The sequence below is a fragment of the Balaenoptera borealis genome (genome assembly GCF_965194805.1).
Source record: "Balaenoptera borealis genome assembly, chromosome: 2".
NCBI classification, from domain to species: domain Eukaryota; kingdom Metazoa; phylum Chordata; class Mammalia; order Artiodactyla; family Balaenopteridae; genus Balaenoptera; species Balaenoptera borealis.
In genome coordinates this window covers 178,591,773-178,606,636 of record NC_138867.1, presented here as the reverse complement: position 1 = coordinate 178,606,636, position 14,864 = coordinate 178,591,773, and the positions used below count along the sequence as shown (strand labels likewise).

The 14,864-nt window shown below is 41.7% G+C and overlaps 1 long non-coding RNA gene across 3 annotated transcripts in view; it reads right to left on the bottom strand.

Annotated features, from left to right (window-relative positions):
- The window catches only part of LOC309623395, a 40,291-nt gene that overhangs the window by 24,328 nt on the left and 1,099 nt on the right, over positions 1–14,864 (bottom strand). The window contains exons 1-3 of one of the 3 annotated variants that reach the window (XR_014241352.1): positions 13,445–13,514; positions 12,924–13,151; positions 11,311–11,394 (exon numbers count right to left, since the gene is read on the bottom strand). This is a non-coding gene — a long non-coding RNA (uncharacterized lncRNA). Of the gene's footprint in view, positions 1–11,310; positions 11,395–12,923; positions 13,594–14,864 lie in introns of those variants that run through there. The other 2 variants (XR_014241350.1, XR_014241351.1) reach the window with 2 other exon arrangements.

Sequence of the window (14,864 nt, the reverse complement as noted above, 5' to 3'; positions counted from 1 at the left end):
AGATCAGGTAGTGAGGAGTTTTATAGTAATGGTTCAAAGAGGAGGGCGTGATCAGCTCGTGGACATTCTTCTGATTGGCTGGTGGTGAGGCAATTAATGCCGAAAGCTCTGCTTCTCTGTACACTGGTGCCGAATCGAACCTCAGAGACAGAGTTTTGGGTGAAGTAGAAAAGGATAGCTTTACTGCTTTGCCAGGCAAAGGGGGACACAGCGGGCTCCTGCCTTGAAAAACTATGTGTCCCAACCCAGGAGGATTTGATGAGGAGTTTTACAGCAATAGTTCAAGGGTGGGGTTGCGGACAAGATTAGGGTGTGGGCAGGTAGTCTCCTAATCTTGATGAGCTTCTCTGGTCCCTTTAATCTTGCCTCAAATGGTTTCTTGGCTGCTCCTCCCTTGATTAGCAACTGTTTGAATCTGCCCTTTGGAACTCAGGGAAGGTCACAGAGACTGGAGTCTTGCTTACAAGAAACAGGGGACAAAAAGGCTTTCATGCCCAAGAGCCCCACAGGGTCCTTCTCAGTTTCATAATTGGGAGTCAGCATCACCAACCTTCTGGTTCCAACTGGTCTGGGGTCTCTGTGCTTGTGGGCAGCATACAGTTAACTTCTCCCACCTGGTGGAGGTTTCAGTATCTGCAAAACAGCTCCAAGATATTGTTATGTATATCCCTTGGGGGGGGGGGACCAGGACCCTGCCCCAAGGCTGCATTATTGTTTCTTGACTGCCCCTCCCTTGTCTCCACATCCCCTCCTTTCCCTGATTAGCAAATGTTTGAACCTGCCCTTTGGAACTCAGGAAAGGTCATGGAGGCTGAATGAAGCCTATTTCCCGCAAACAAGAAACGGGGGACACAGAAAGCCTTTTGTGCCCAGGAGCCCCACGGTTTCAAATTCAGTGAGAGACAAATGATAGGTAAGAAGTGGATTTATTTAGAGAGATACACATTCCATAGGCAGAATGCAGCCTGTCTCCAAAGGCGAGCGCGGTCCCGAAATATGGGATGGTTAGTTTTTATGGGCTGAGTAATTTCATAGGCTAACGAATGGGAGGATTATTCCAACTATTTTGGGGAAGGGGTGGGATTTCCAGAAATTGGGCCACCGCCCATTTTTTGGCCTTTTATGGCTGGCCTCAGATCTGTCATGGCACCTGTGGGTGTGTTATTTAGCATGCTAATGCATTACAATGAACGTATAATGAGGCTCTAGTTCCACTGGAAATCGAATCTTCCACCATCTTGAGCCTAGTCGGTTCTAACCAGTTTATGTCATATCCACAACAACTATGTCATTCTTTTAAAGATTGTGCCTTGCCCCTTTCCCTCCTGTTTCAATAATAGAATCCATAATATCAAAGAAAGAAAAGCAAAAATGTCCTGAGTCCAATTTATACCTTAGGTGAGTGAGTCCAAAGGTGTGGTGAATTGGGTGAAGTCTTCTCCAGGGCAGGCAGTAAAGTCATCTCCAATAGCAAGATTTGGGGCTGGGGTAATGTCATCTGAAGCAATGTCATCACCCCAATGAGCTTCTGGGCCAGGGCAATGTCATCTAGGAAGTGGGACTGGGGTATCCTTTCTCAGATGATATCCACTCATGTTGATGTGGGTCGCAGCATTGACCTACATATGTTTGATTGAAACAGTGACATATGTGGAGGATTTGGACCTCTAGATTGTAAATCAATGAAAGAACCCAGACTAGTAGTAGTAAGAGCAACAGACAACAGAATGGTGTGCAGCTGTGCTTAACATGTTTTCGGTTTTGTTTTTCAGTAGAAGTTTAGCCTCAAATTGGTCCCCTATCAGATGAGCAGCTGCCTGGCCTGTGGGACAATATATCTTCGATGTCCCAGGAGAGTATGCATCCTCCATCTGGCCTCCAACTCTTATGGAATTAAAAATTTATAAAGATAGGTGTGAAATGAAATTCATATTTTATAGCAAGACAAGAAAATAAAGTTTTTTAAACTGTCCTATTTTTATTTTTATAAATTTATTTATTTTTGGCTGTGTTGAGTCTTCATCGCTGTGCACGGGCTTTCTCTCGTTGCAGTGAGCGGGGCTACTCTTCGTTGTGGTGCGCAGGCTTTTCATTGCGGTGGCTTCTCTTGTTACGGAGCACAGGCTCTAGGTGCAAGGGCTTCAGTAGTTGTGGTATGCGGGCTCAGTAGTTGTGGCTCATGGGCTCTAGAGCACAGGCACAGTAGTTGTGGCACACGGGCTTAGTTGTTCTGTGGCAAGTGGGATCTTCCTGGACCAGGGCTCGAACCCGTGTCCCCTGCATTGGCAGGTGGATTCTCAACCACTGTGCCACCAGGGAAGCCCAAGAAAAAATTTTTTTAAATTATTTATTTATTTATTTGGCTGTGTCGGGTCTTAGTTGCAGCATGCAAGCTCTTCGTTGTGGCGTGCAGGCTCCAGAGCACATGGGCTCAGTAGTTGTGGCACGTGGGCTTAGTCACCCCACGGCATGTGGGATCTTAGTTCCCTGACCAGGGATTGAACCCGCGTCCCCTGCATTGAAAGGCGGATTCTTAACCACTGGACCACCAGGGAAGTCCAAAGAAAAATTTAAACATAAAAATTCTTCTCTGCCCTTTGGCCTCCTCTCTCCTCCCACTGTGCATTGTGTATCTGCATTACGCATCAACAAGACCTCCCCCATCAGCAGGAATACCTGCTCAACCATAAAGAGCAACATTCTCCTAGCAGCAACAACTCCTTAAAAGATAACATAACTTCTTGATCTTTTTAAGGGTCACATGACCCACCATGATGATTCTTAGATCTGGATTATGTAAATTGTCAGTAATACGTCATTTGATGTACAGCTCTCTGTCTCAGTAAATTTATATAACTGTGCCTTGACTTCTAACAGGCAGAACAGTTATCAGACCTTTCTGAGATGCTCTTCCTAGGTTATAATCCTCAAATTTGGTTGAATAAAAATTTCCGTTTCTTTCTTAGATCAAGTGATTAATTTTTCATCGACGTAGGTTATGGCTCAGGACAAGATAGAGATCCACTTAGTGGTTCATTGGTCAGATTGGAATTTTTTTAATTAATTAATTAATTTATTTTTGGCTGCATTGGGTCTTCAGTGCTGCATGCGGGCTTTCTCTAGTTGCAGTGAGCAGGGGCTACTCTTCGTTGCGGTGCATGGGCTTCTCACTGCAGTGTCTTCTCTTGTTGCGGAGCATGGGCTCTAGGCACGTGGGCTTCAGTAGTTGTGGCTTGCGGGCTTTAGAGTGTTGGCTCAGCAGTTGTGGTGCATGGGCTTAACTGCTCCGCGGCATGTGGGATCTTCCCGGACCAGGGCTCGAACCCGTGTCCCCTGCATTGGCAGGCAGATTCTTAATCACTGTGCCACCAGGGAAATCCCCAGATTGGAATTTTAAAGAAATTGTTTGAGGAGATCATTATGTCTTCCAGTTAAACTGGCTGTCTGGGATCAGAGCCATGAAACTTTTATTGAATGCATTCTCCAGGAGCCTAGTGTTGTGTATTTTGAGAAGTGAAATGTGTCCCTTTGTTACTATGAGTAACATCTATAACTCCAAAGGGAAAATGGAGTGTCTTGACAAGGCCTTATGTTGTGGCCTCAGTATATGTAGAGATACGTGTGATTTTGACTGACAATCTGGGTATCTGTGAAGCAAGAGATTCCCAGAGTTCTTGATCCTGAATGGACAATTTTTAGGGAATATCCCATAATGTGAAGATGAAACATTTGTTGGCCAGAACATCCAGAGCCAAGATACCTGCATGAAGTTTGGCCAAGTGTATTTTTTGTTGTTGTTGTTTTTTTGGGGGGTCCTGTTTTTCATTAGGACATCCTGGTTAAGAGATGGAAAGCAGGAACATTCCACTGTGTTCCATCACATATGGTTAGGAGTGCAATTTAATAGTCCATGAACTCTGCTATTTACTCAGTTAATCCCAAGGGTTCCCAAGGTAGCCAAGGGATGGATTCTTTCCCCTTTCTTTTCCTTTCCTTTTCTTTCTTTCTTCCTTCCTTCCTCCCTTCCTTTTTTCTTTCCTTCTTTCTTTCTTTTTCAAGAACATGCAAAACTGGGTTATTAAATGGAGTGAAGATAATCACCTCTTTATTAACTAGGTTTGTATAATACGTTTTAAACCTTGAAGGCCCTGTTTTAACTCACAATGGGACATATTATTTTAAGTAGGGTTTTGGTGGAGGCGTCCCATCTTATCAAAACAATTCATGTCAAAGACTTAACTTAAACTTATTATTGTGTCAGGGCATCTATGTCCAAAATAGGATATTTTAGGGCAATAGGTACTATGACTATGGGAAATTTAGGCAAGGCTACAATTAAAGTGAGGCACACCTATTTTTCCTCTACTACTATTAGTTACTTTTTATAATTGTAGATGAGTATAATGTTTAAATTTAATGGGATCCCCAGGTATGCCTGTAATTTAACTGAGTGCCAGCACTAAGTCTATAAAGATTTGTCAATTAGTACATTTTACCAAATGTTAAAGTAAATTCAGAAGCTATGTTGTAGAGGTACAAAAGCCCATCAGTGCACTTTTAATCTTTTCGTTATATACATTTTTTAGTATATAAAGTTTACTACAAATCTCTTGTATGTCTTAATTACATGTAACTTATTATTATATATAAGTTATTTTGAATCTCCAGTTTGGTCAAATCATGGATCTCTAATTTCCAACTTATGCACAATTTATATAATTTATTATGCATCTATACTAAATTATACATATATACATTATATAAACAAACATATATAGAATTTATGTAGTTAATCTTTACTTTCTTCCCCAGTATCTAGGGGTTTATTTTTCTTTGTTGCTTTTAAATCAGTAAGTAATATGAGACTACCACTATGTTTGCTAGACCTGACATTTTCTCCATACCTAAAGATTTCAAATAATGGAGTGTAACTGATAAAAATATTGAGTCACTATGTTGCACATCTGAAATGAATATAATATTGTAAATAAACTATAATTTTTTTAATTTCAAGTTTTAGTTTTCGGAGGGAGGGGTGCCTGTAGCCACCTAAATCTGCAGCTTTTTCACTTTTTTTTCTTTTTTTTTTTTTAATAAATTTATTTATTTATTTATTTATTTTTGGCTGTGTTGGGTCTTCGTTTCTGTGCGAGGGCTTTCTCTAGCTGCGGCGAGCGGGGGCCACCCCCCATCGCGGTGCGCGGGCCTCCCACTGCCGCGGCCTCTCTTCTTGCGGAGCACAGGCTCCAGACGCGCAGGCTCAGTAGTTGTGGCTCACGGGCCCAGCTGCTCCGCGGCATGTGGGATCCTCCCAGACCAGGGCTTGAACCCGTGTCCCCTGCATTGGCAGGCAGACTCCCAACCACTGCGCCACCAGGGAAGCCCCTTCACATTTTTTTCTTTTTTGTCTCCTGGCTGATCCTGAGACAACTGTTTGTTGATTGATTGATTGTATTTATCTGATAAGCTGCTGGTGGTCCTAACTGACCCCTGCTGTGAGTGGTGGCTCACCTTTCCAGGGTGTCTCTATCAACCTCAGAGGGGCTGGGGGTTATCTCCAAGAGAACAATGGTGGCAGAACCCTGATTTTGTGATAATTTGGTTTTCAGGAGGATTTTCTTAGCATGTTGACAGACAGCAGCACTCAAGAGTGCCCAAGTATACTGACCAGGCAATTTACAACTTCACAAATGAGCTAAGAGCCCCCTTCATGTGTCTTGGGGGTAGCAAGAACAAAATGTGCCTTCCCCTCTTCCTTTTCCATTAAACATTGAGCCAACGTCTCTATGGATACCATCTCTTCTATCCCACTATGTCGCGGTGAATTTTGACAATAGCAAAGCAAGCAACACAGAGATTTGCCTTTAAAGCATCATTTAAACTTTTCAGGAGCCATGGTTTTCCAAGTGGGACCCTACACCTAGCTACCGACAACTGAGAAGTGTAGTTCTTCCTGTATCATTTACATTCATAGGAGTTTATGCCGAAGTCTCACGTGGATATTAAGGCCTTAACACTAAGTAAAAGTTTTACCACATTCCTTACATATATATGGTTTTCCCCCAGTGTGAGTTATCATGTGCTTCTTAAAGCATGTGAAACATTTTAAGGCTGTATCTCATTCTTACCTTCACATGGCTTTTACAGTAATTTCAGGTATATAAAATTAACGTTAGAAAAACAACAAAAAGGTTTGCCTACATGCCTTATGACCAGAAAGTTTTTCTCTCAAGTGTGAGTTCTTATACATCCTGTAAGGTGTGAACAATTACTGCTCTCCCATGTACCTTCTATGAATTCGAATTCTGCCCCATGTAAGTTCCCAAATATCACGTAAGGATGAAAACTGAGTAAAGCTTTTTCACATTCTTTACTTTCATGAGGTCTTTATCCAGATGAGTTTATTTTTTAAAATTTTTTTTTAAATTAATTTTTTATTTATTTTGGCTGCATTGGGTCTTCGTTGCTGCACACAGGCTTTCTCTAGTTGTGGCGAGCGGGGGCTACTCTTTGTTGTGGTGCATGGGCTTCTCATTGCAGTGGCTTCTCTTGTTGCGGAGCACGGGCTCTAGGTGCGTGGGCTTCAGTAGTTGTGGCACGCGGGCTCAGTAGTCGTGGCTCGTGGGCTCTAGAGCGCAGTCTCAGTAGTTGTGGTCTACGGGCTTAGTTGCTCCGCGGCATGTGGGATCTTCCCAGGCCAGGGCTCTAACCTGTGTCCCCTGCATTGGCAGGTGGATTCTTAACCACTGCGCCACCAGGGAAGCCCCCTCCAGATGAGTTTAGATGTGAATACTAAGGTCTGAGGAACATTTACAGGTTTTTTCACATGTCTTAGTTCTTAGATGTTTAGCAAGTGCTTAAGACTGAGTGAAGGTTTTCCAACATTCCCTACATTCATATGGTTTCTCTCCGGTGTGAGTTTGCATGTGCATATTCAGGCGTGTGGAGTGTCTAAAGGCTTTCCCACATTCTTTACATTTGTACGGCTTTTCTCCCGTGTGCGTTCGCATGTGCATAACAAGATTTGTGGACCGAGCAAAGGCTTTCCCATATTCTTTACATGCACAGGCCTTCTCTCCAGTGTGTGTTCTTAAGTGTGTAGTAAGGCCTGACGACGGAGTGAAGGTTTTCCCACACTGCTTGCATTCATATGGCTTCTCTCCAGTGTGTGTCCTTATATGTTAAGCATTGAGGAATTATTGAAGGCTTTCCTACATTCCTTACACACATAGGGGTTTTTGTCAGTGTGCGTTCGCATATGTAAGACAAGACCTGAGGAACAAGTAAAAGTTTTCCCACACCCTTTACATAAATATGGCTTCTCTCCACTGTGAATTCTTACATGTTTTTTAAGGTAGGAGGAATGAATAAAAGCTTTTCCGCACTCCTTACATTCAAAGGGTTTTTCTCCAGTGTGAATACGTATGTGTAAAATAAGTCCTGTGGATCGAGTAAAGGCTTTCCCACATTCCATACATACATAGGGCTTTTTGCCAGTGTGAATTCCTATATGATCTGGAAGGTATGAGGGATCAGTGAAAGCTTTCCCATGTTCTTTATACACATAGGGCTTTTCTCCAGCGTGATATCTCCTATGTAACTTAAGCGATGACTGATTCACAAAAGTTCTCCAACAGTCTTTGTGTTCACACGACTTCCCTTGTGTCTGAGTTTTTTTGAGATTTGAAAGCTGCCTCGAGACTTTTTCATGTTGAATACACTCAGAAGTTTTCTCCCCAGCACTGATTTCCTTGAGCAAAGTATGAATAAAGTTCTTTTTGAAGGCTTTTCGACTCTGATTACCCTTAGAAGTTTTCTGTCTAACGTGAGTTCTCGTGTGTGTCATAAGAAATGAGTGTTCACCAAACACTTTTCCACACAGGTTAGAGCCATATTATTCCTCTCCAGGATTGCTTCTCTCCTGTTGATTAAGGTATAAATAATAACTAAGGACTTTTTCACATTAATTATAATAATAGAATTTCTCCCCCCTCACAATGATTATGCATTGGAAACATTATCATAGTTAATTTTCCCCCATTTCCATTAAGTGTGCAGAGTTCCTCCTCTGTTTCTGAGTTATTTTAAGTTGAATAAGCTATGAGGCCAGGACCCTGAATTACATTCTCTATTTTCACAGAGCATCTTAGAGAGTTTTTCTGATAATTATTTAGGGTACATTGTGTTTCAAAAACTGGATATCAGAGTTACATATAATATGGATGTTTACATGTGAGACCTCTAAGGAGAAGTAGGTTTGAAGTAAGTTTAGAGTACTTCTCAAATTCTTGATATTCAGAGAATCTCTTCATAGACTCTGCTTTCTCTAGGTAAATGACATTTACCTCATATAATTCTCATGGATTTTGTGCTTCTGGCCCTGATATGGAGGAGAAAAATTGTTTCTTGGAGATCTTACCAATTATATTCCATTTGATGCTTTTTCCACAGAAATATCTTGAAGAGGTGTGGGACCTTTGGTTTTAAGTTGCAAATCCAATTCCGAAATAAAGTGGAAAAATTCAAGTTTGAGGAAAAATTGTGGGATAAAGTTATTTCAAAGCATAAGGAACAAAGAATGACATCACAAAATGCGTTAGATTCTGGTGGCTCCTTCCCATGGTAAGAAAACTAACAAGCTTACAAAAACTACCAGAACCAACTCTTGCAGAATTCAGAATCTAGCAAAAAATATACAACCACCAAGCAAATGGTAAAAAGAAAGAAGCAGCTGTATTTCCCTGAGAGAGTGCTGTGGCATTTTAACCTCCCACCTACCATCCACACTCTCCAGATCAGCTGCAGCCATGGAGATGGCAGGATGCACCTCTTGAACAAGCTGCTAGTGCCAAAAGGAGCAACATGGACCTTGTTCTCAAAGAACTGCCATTGTGTGTTTCAATCTGTCTGGCAGCTTCCTTGAGTATCGGTGCATGAGCTTGCCTTTATTTCACCCAACTCAGAGAGTTCCCAGGAGTGAGGCAGCTTCTGCTGAAAGTGTCTACCGGTGAAGTATTGGCTGCAGCAGCTTGAGGAAAGGGAAAATGGTTGGGACAAATAGTAGACAGACTGAAAAGCCTTGGGAGGAACAAGTTGGGAATGTTATATGCGGGTGAATAGGGGCATATAAAAACTCGAACGTTTACCAGAGAGTTAAGAAGTCTGCAAGCATGCGCAGGGCCGGATGCAAGGTCAGAAAGGCCAGAGAGGACCGAAAGCCTTCACCTCTGGCTGACCCTCAAGATGCATTCAAGCAGGAAGGGAAGGCTAAGGAAGAGTTGTAAACAGCCTGGCAAGGCACTAAAAGAGAATTGTTAATTTTCTTTTCATGGCTTCAGGCATTTAAGGAATTTCTGTCATTCTAAGGTGACCACTAGGCTAGTAGAACACAGATTTCAAGGGCTGCACTAGAAAGAATGTAGAACAAAAATAATTAAGGGACTTCCCTGATGGCACACTGGTTAAGAGTCCGCCTGCCAATGCAGGGGACATGGGTTTGAGCCCTGGTCCGGGAAGATCTCCCATGCCGCGGAGCAACTAAGCCCATGTGCCACAACTACTGAGCCTGTGCTCTAGAGCCCGTGAGCCACAACTACTGAAGCCTGCGCACCTAGAGCCTGTGCTCTGCAACAAGAGAAGCCACCACAGTGAGAAGACCGCATACCACAACAAAGAGTAGCCCCCGCTCACTGCAACTAGAGAAACCCCGCATGCAGCAACGAAGACCCAATGCAGCCAAAAATAAATAAATTAAATAAATAAATTTTTAAAAAAAGATATCATTTTATACCTGCTAAAATGGTTAGTATTAAAAAAAAGGAAATAAGAAGTGTTGGCAAGGATATGAAATAACTGGAACTCTTCTACATTGCTGGTGAGACTGTAATATGGTACAGCCTCTGTATAAAATAGTTTGGTAATCCTTAACAAGTTAAACATAAAATGACCATATGCCCCTGCGATTCTATGTTTAGGTATGTACCCAAAAGAGTTAAAAACAGGTATTCAAATATATGTACAGAAATGTTAACAGGAGTATTCACAATTGCTAAACGTGGGGGAAAAATGTCCATCAGCATACAACTGGATAAACAAAATGTAAATCGACATGAAATTGACTATTATTCACCCATAAAAAGGAATGAAGTACTGATACATACTACAACATGGATGAACATAGATGAAAACACTGTGCAACTGAAAGAAGCCTATCACATTTTGTATGATTCCAGTTATATGATATATAGAGAATAGGTAAAATCATAAAGAAAGCAGATTAGTGGTTGCAGGGATTGGGGGTAGGAGATGAATGTAAAATGACTGCTTAACGGATACTGGGTGTCCTTTTGAAATGTACTCAATAACAATAATTTACATTCACTAAAATGGTTAATTTATATGCATTTTACCTCAAAAAAAAAAGCATATGGCACATGTGTCTTTCTTAATATGAATGAAACATAATAAAAATGATGAAACAAAAGGGAAGATGGACCACAAAGTTTGGTTGTGTTAGGAGTTTGACAACGATAAGGGTATGGTTTAAAAATTGTGGATAATTTACCAAGTTATAACACTCTGGAAAAGAAAGGCTGATGGTAAACAAAAAGACGATAGAATCAGGAAAACAATATAAGAAGGTATGGTGAGGGAATTCCTGGGCAGTCCAGTGGTTAGGACTCTGCACTTCCACTGCAGGGGGCATGGGTTCGATCCCTGGTTGGGGAACTAAAAACTCACATGCCGTGTGGTGCAGCCAATAAATAAATAAATAAGAAGGTATGGTGAAAACAGCTACCTGTAAATAATGAAATTTTCAAATGAGATGGACAGATCTTTCTGAGGTTGAGAAGATCAATGGAATTTAAAGGTAAACAGGAGTTGAAGGTTCCTGAAGAAACTCAGAAGCCAAATGGCCTTAGTCTTCTCAGAAAAGAGAGTACACCTTTAAGTTTGCAGAGTGACATTTCCAAAGGCACCGCCCCTTTCCCAGACTCTCACTGCTCTTCATAAAACCCTATCTGGGGCTTCCCTGGTTAAGAACCCTGGGGCAGTGGTTAAGAATCATTCTGCCAATGCAGGGGACACGGGTTTGAGCCCTGGTCCAGGAAGATCCAACATGCCACGGAGCAACTAAGCCCGTGAGCCACAACTACTGAGCCTGTGCTCTAGAGCCCATGCTCCACAACAAGAGAAGCCACCGCAATGAGAAGCCCACGCACCGCAATGAAGACCCAACACAGCCAAAAATAAAAACAAATAAATAAACAAATTTATTTTTTTTAAAAACCCTATCTGCCATGAACTCACCCTGCAGAACTCCTCTTGCTCCTGTCCTCAGCTCTTCTGCTCCTTCCAAAGGAGAGTTGAGATGCGGTTTGCATGATTTGTACCCTGCTTAAAGGAAAAACACATAAAGAGGACCTTGCAAGACATGAAAAACATGTCCTTGAGTCGGGAACCAACACTTTAGCCTTCGGGGTTTCTGAAGACAGTGAAGTTTAACTTAAAAACAGCAAAATAGGGCTTCCCTGGTGGCGCAGTGGTTGAGAGTCTGCCTGCCGATGCGGGGGACGCGGGTTCGAGCCCTGGTCTGGGAGGATCCCACATGCTGCGGAGCGGCTGGGCCCGTGAGCCATAATTGCTGAGCCTGCGCGTCTGGAGCCTGTGCTCTGCAACGGGAGAGGCCGCTATAGTGAGAGGCCCGCGCACCGCGATGAAGAGTGGCCCCCACTTGCCACAGCTAGAGAAAGCCCTCGCACAGAAACGAGGACCCAGCACAGCCATAAGTAAATAAATAAATAAATTAAAAAAAAAAAAACAGCAAAATAATCATGCAAAATCTCAAACAAGTAAAACTTCTTTAAAGGATCAAAAATCCAAACACATTCTCTCTCTGTGCCCTCAAGTGACTGGAGATCTCTAAGACCTAAAAACTATGTTCAACCTCATACACATTTAAAGTCTTAAGATTTTTTAGTCCCTAAAGGAAATAAAGATCATTTTCATGGTGGAATCCTCTAGACAGTAAGGCTCATGAGGCCAGGGACCAGGTTTGTCTTGTTTACCACGGTATTCCCATTTGACAGCAAATGTACTTGAGAAACACTCATTTCCTAAAGAGCTCAGTGAAGAAATGATGCCAGCCTCACCTATCGTAATGAGATTCTGGTAGTTCTCCCACATCACATCTCTGTAGAGATCTCTCTGCGTTTGAGCCAACAAAGTCCACTCTTCCTGGGTAAAGTTCACGACCACATCCTCGGAGGTCACTAAGTGCTAAACTATCAAACACATGCTGGCTTCAGCTAAAAACCATCTTCTTTGATGTTCTCAGAGAGATGCATGAGGGATTGAGGAGGGTAGACCAGAAGCCTACGGTACTCCTGGGCCCAGACCTCTTCTTTCTAGCTATATACACTGTCTGATCACATCCAGTCACGTGGATTTACCAGCATCACTGACACGTGATTAAACTTTTCTTAAAAACAGCTTTACTGTGGGCTCTTCTTGCTTTATTCCTCTATTTATAAGTTGTAGTTAGCACTGAACACAATGCACCACTGTAAAATCTAATAACAAATGAATTATTTCCACAGTGACACACAAATTCTGTGAGATTAGATCTTAGATACTTTCACATACTTTCCTTAAGATCTGTCATAACACTCAGCAAAACAATAAGCCAACAAACATGACTGAGGATCAGAAAGAATTAATAAATATTGAGATAAAAGAATCATATCCCCTGTAAGCCCTGTATATTCTGAGATGGCATGGTCCGGGAGAAATTCACTTGGGACTCATTCCCTAAGCAGGGCCATTAATTGCTTTAAAAAGCTTGGGGACATTACAAGGAGACATGGCTACCTGATGGAAACAAGCATGACAACATTTTGAAGAAAGGTCCTCTTTTCACTTGCCTGAGAAGAATCCATCAGTAACCGAGCCACCATCCGTGTCTCCTTGGTTTTTCTCTCGTAAAGACAGGAAGGGTCCCCAGAAAGATGACCTCAGAGAGAAGAAGCATGGCGTATACTCTGAAGCCAATCCAATCCCAACAATCGCAGGCCTATAAACTCTTCCACACCATGCACAGAATACACCACAAACACACTAACTCCATGGTATGACAAAGCACCATGAGTTACCTGGAGCAAGAAAATGGTTTTCTGAATCTTGCTACCTATGAAGACAGGTTTAAAAATCCATCTTAGAGTTATACAAATCAAAGTACAAAGAGGCAGAGTTGTGTGACAGACACAATAAAGTTCATGAACATTTTATCCACCCCAAAAGCACACACACCTTCTTGCATCCCAAATCCCAGAAACGTGAACTGTGGCCATTCCAATCCCTTTTGTATGGCCCAGTGCATGATCTCTCAGCCCACTGCAACTACATGAAGTAAACGATTTGAAAAGAAGCATCAACAAAGACTCACCACATCTCTGAGTCAGATCAAGGGCTGCCATCCTGTGAATCTGATAGTGAGAGTTTCCAAAACATTCCATTTCTTGCTCAGATCACTCCAGAGAAGCTTTTGAGTAAATTAAGAGGTTGAGTTCAATTTCTCTTTGAACACTAGAAAGTCTGGGTAAATGGTTTGCAACATCAATCATTAAGCAACTGACATTTTTCCTCAATCATCAAACATCTCTCTGCAGACGAAACATGTGACAGCCACTAAAAACCATCTAATACAATACCACACAAATATTAACAGTAAGAATTGCCATTTACTGAGCACCTATTAGTAGTTCTACATACATAAACTCCTTTAGTCGTCAACAACCACCCCCCCAGATTCGGTATTAAACTGTCATTTAATAACCAAGAAAGTTGAGGTTCACACAGGATTAGGAACTGGCCCCAAATCACCAGTTAGGAAATGAGAGCCCAGAGTAGATACGGGTTAGTGTGTCAAGAGCCTGATCTCCTGTGGTTGTTGTTATTCCTAACACGACCAGAATTCAGTCCAGACCCTCTACTAGGCATAATAGAGAGGAGAAGTACAAAAGAGTTTATGAAATCAGAAGTCTCCCTGAGTACCCCCTGCTAGAGCTTGGTTAGGCTTGGAACCTTTGTCTCCCTCTGTCTCTTATCCCTTCATTCAGTTAACAAATATTTATTAAGGGCCTTCCTTATGCCAAGCCAGGTACTAGGCAACGAGGAGGGGACACTTCTTCAGGACCTCACAGTTCAGTCGGGCAATGAAAATAATTATGTTGGTGATGAGCAGTATAGTTAAAGAAAGAATCCATCCCATTAAAGTATAAGGAGTACCACATATACACAAATATATTCGAGATACATAGACAAGACTGGTTAAGTGTAAGATAAACGCAGAATAGGGCAATAACCACTTCAGAGGACTGTGGTAATTGATACTTCATTTACTTAAAAAGTAAGTGTTCCAATACTGACCCAAAGACATCCAAACTTGAATATCATGATTTTAGAAAAAAATCAAAATACATTTTTAATGCTGGCCACTCCAACAGGGTCTGAATCATGTCATTGTTTTTCTTTTATGTTGAAATTGAAGTCTTTCCATATTATCTCACAGTTAACTCCAAAGACTATTATATAAATATATTTTTCATCTTTTCACCTTTTCATAATACTGATCAGTTCTACTTTTTTTCCAGTAAGTACTGGTTTTATTTTTATTCATCCTTTCAGTACATTTTGTTCTACTTCTGCATATCTCATTCAACTTTAGGAGGTAGAACACTTAGTTCCATTTCTTGAACTTTTTTTAATTGAATTACAGCATACATATAACTAAGGGAGGCAATCATGAATAAAAATCTCAATGAACTATCAAGAAATGACCAGCCCCAGGTAACCACCATTCAGAT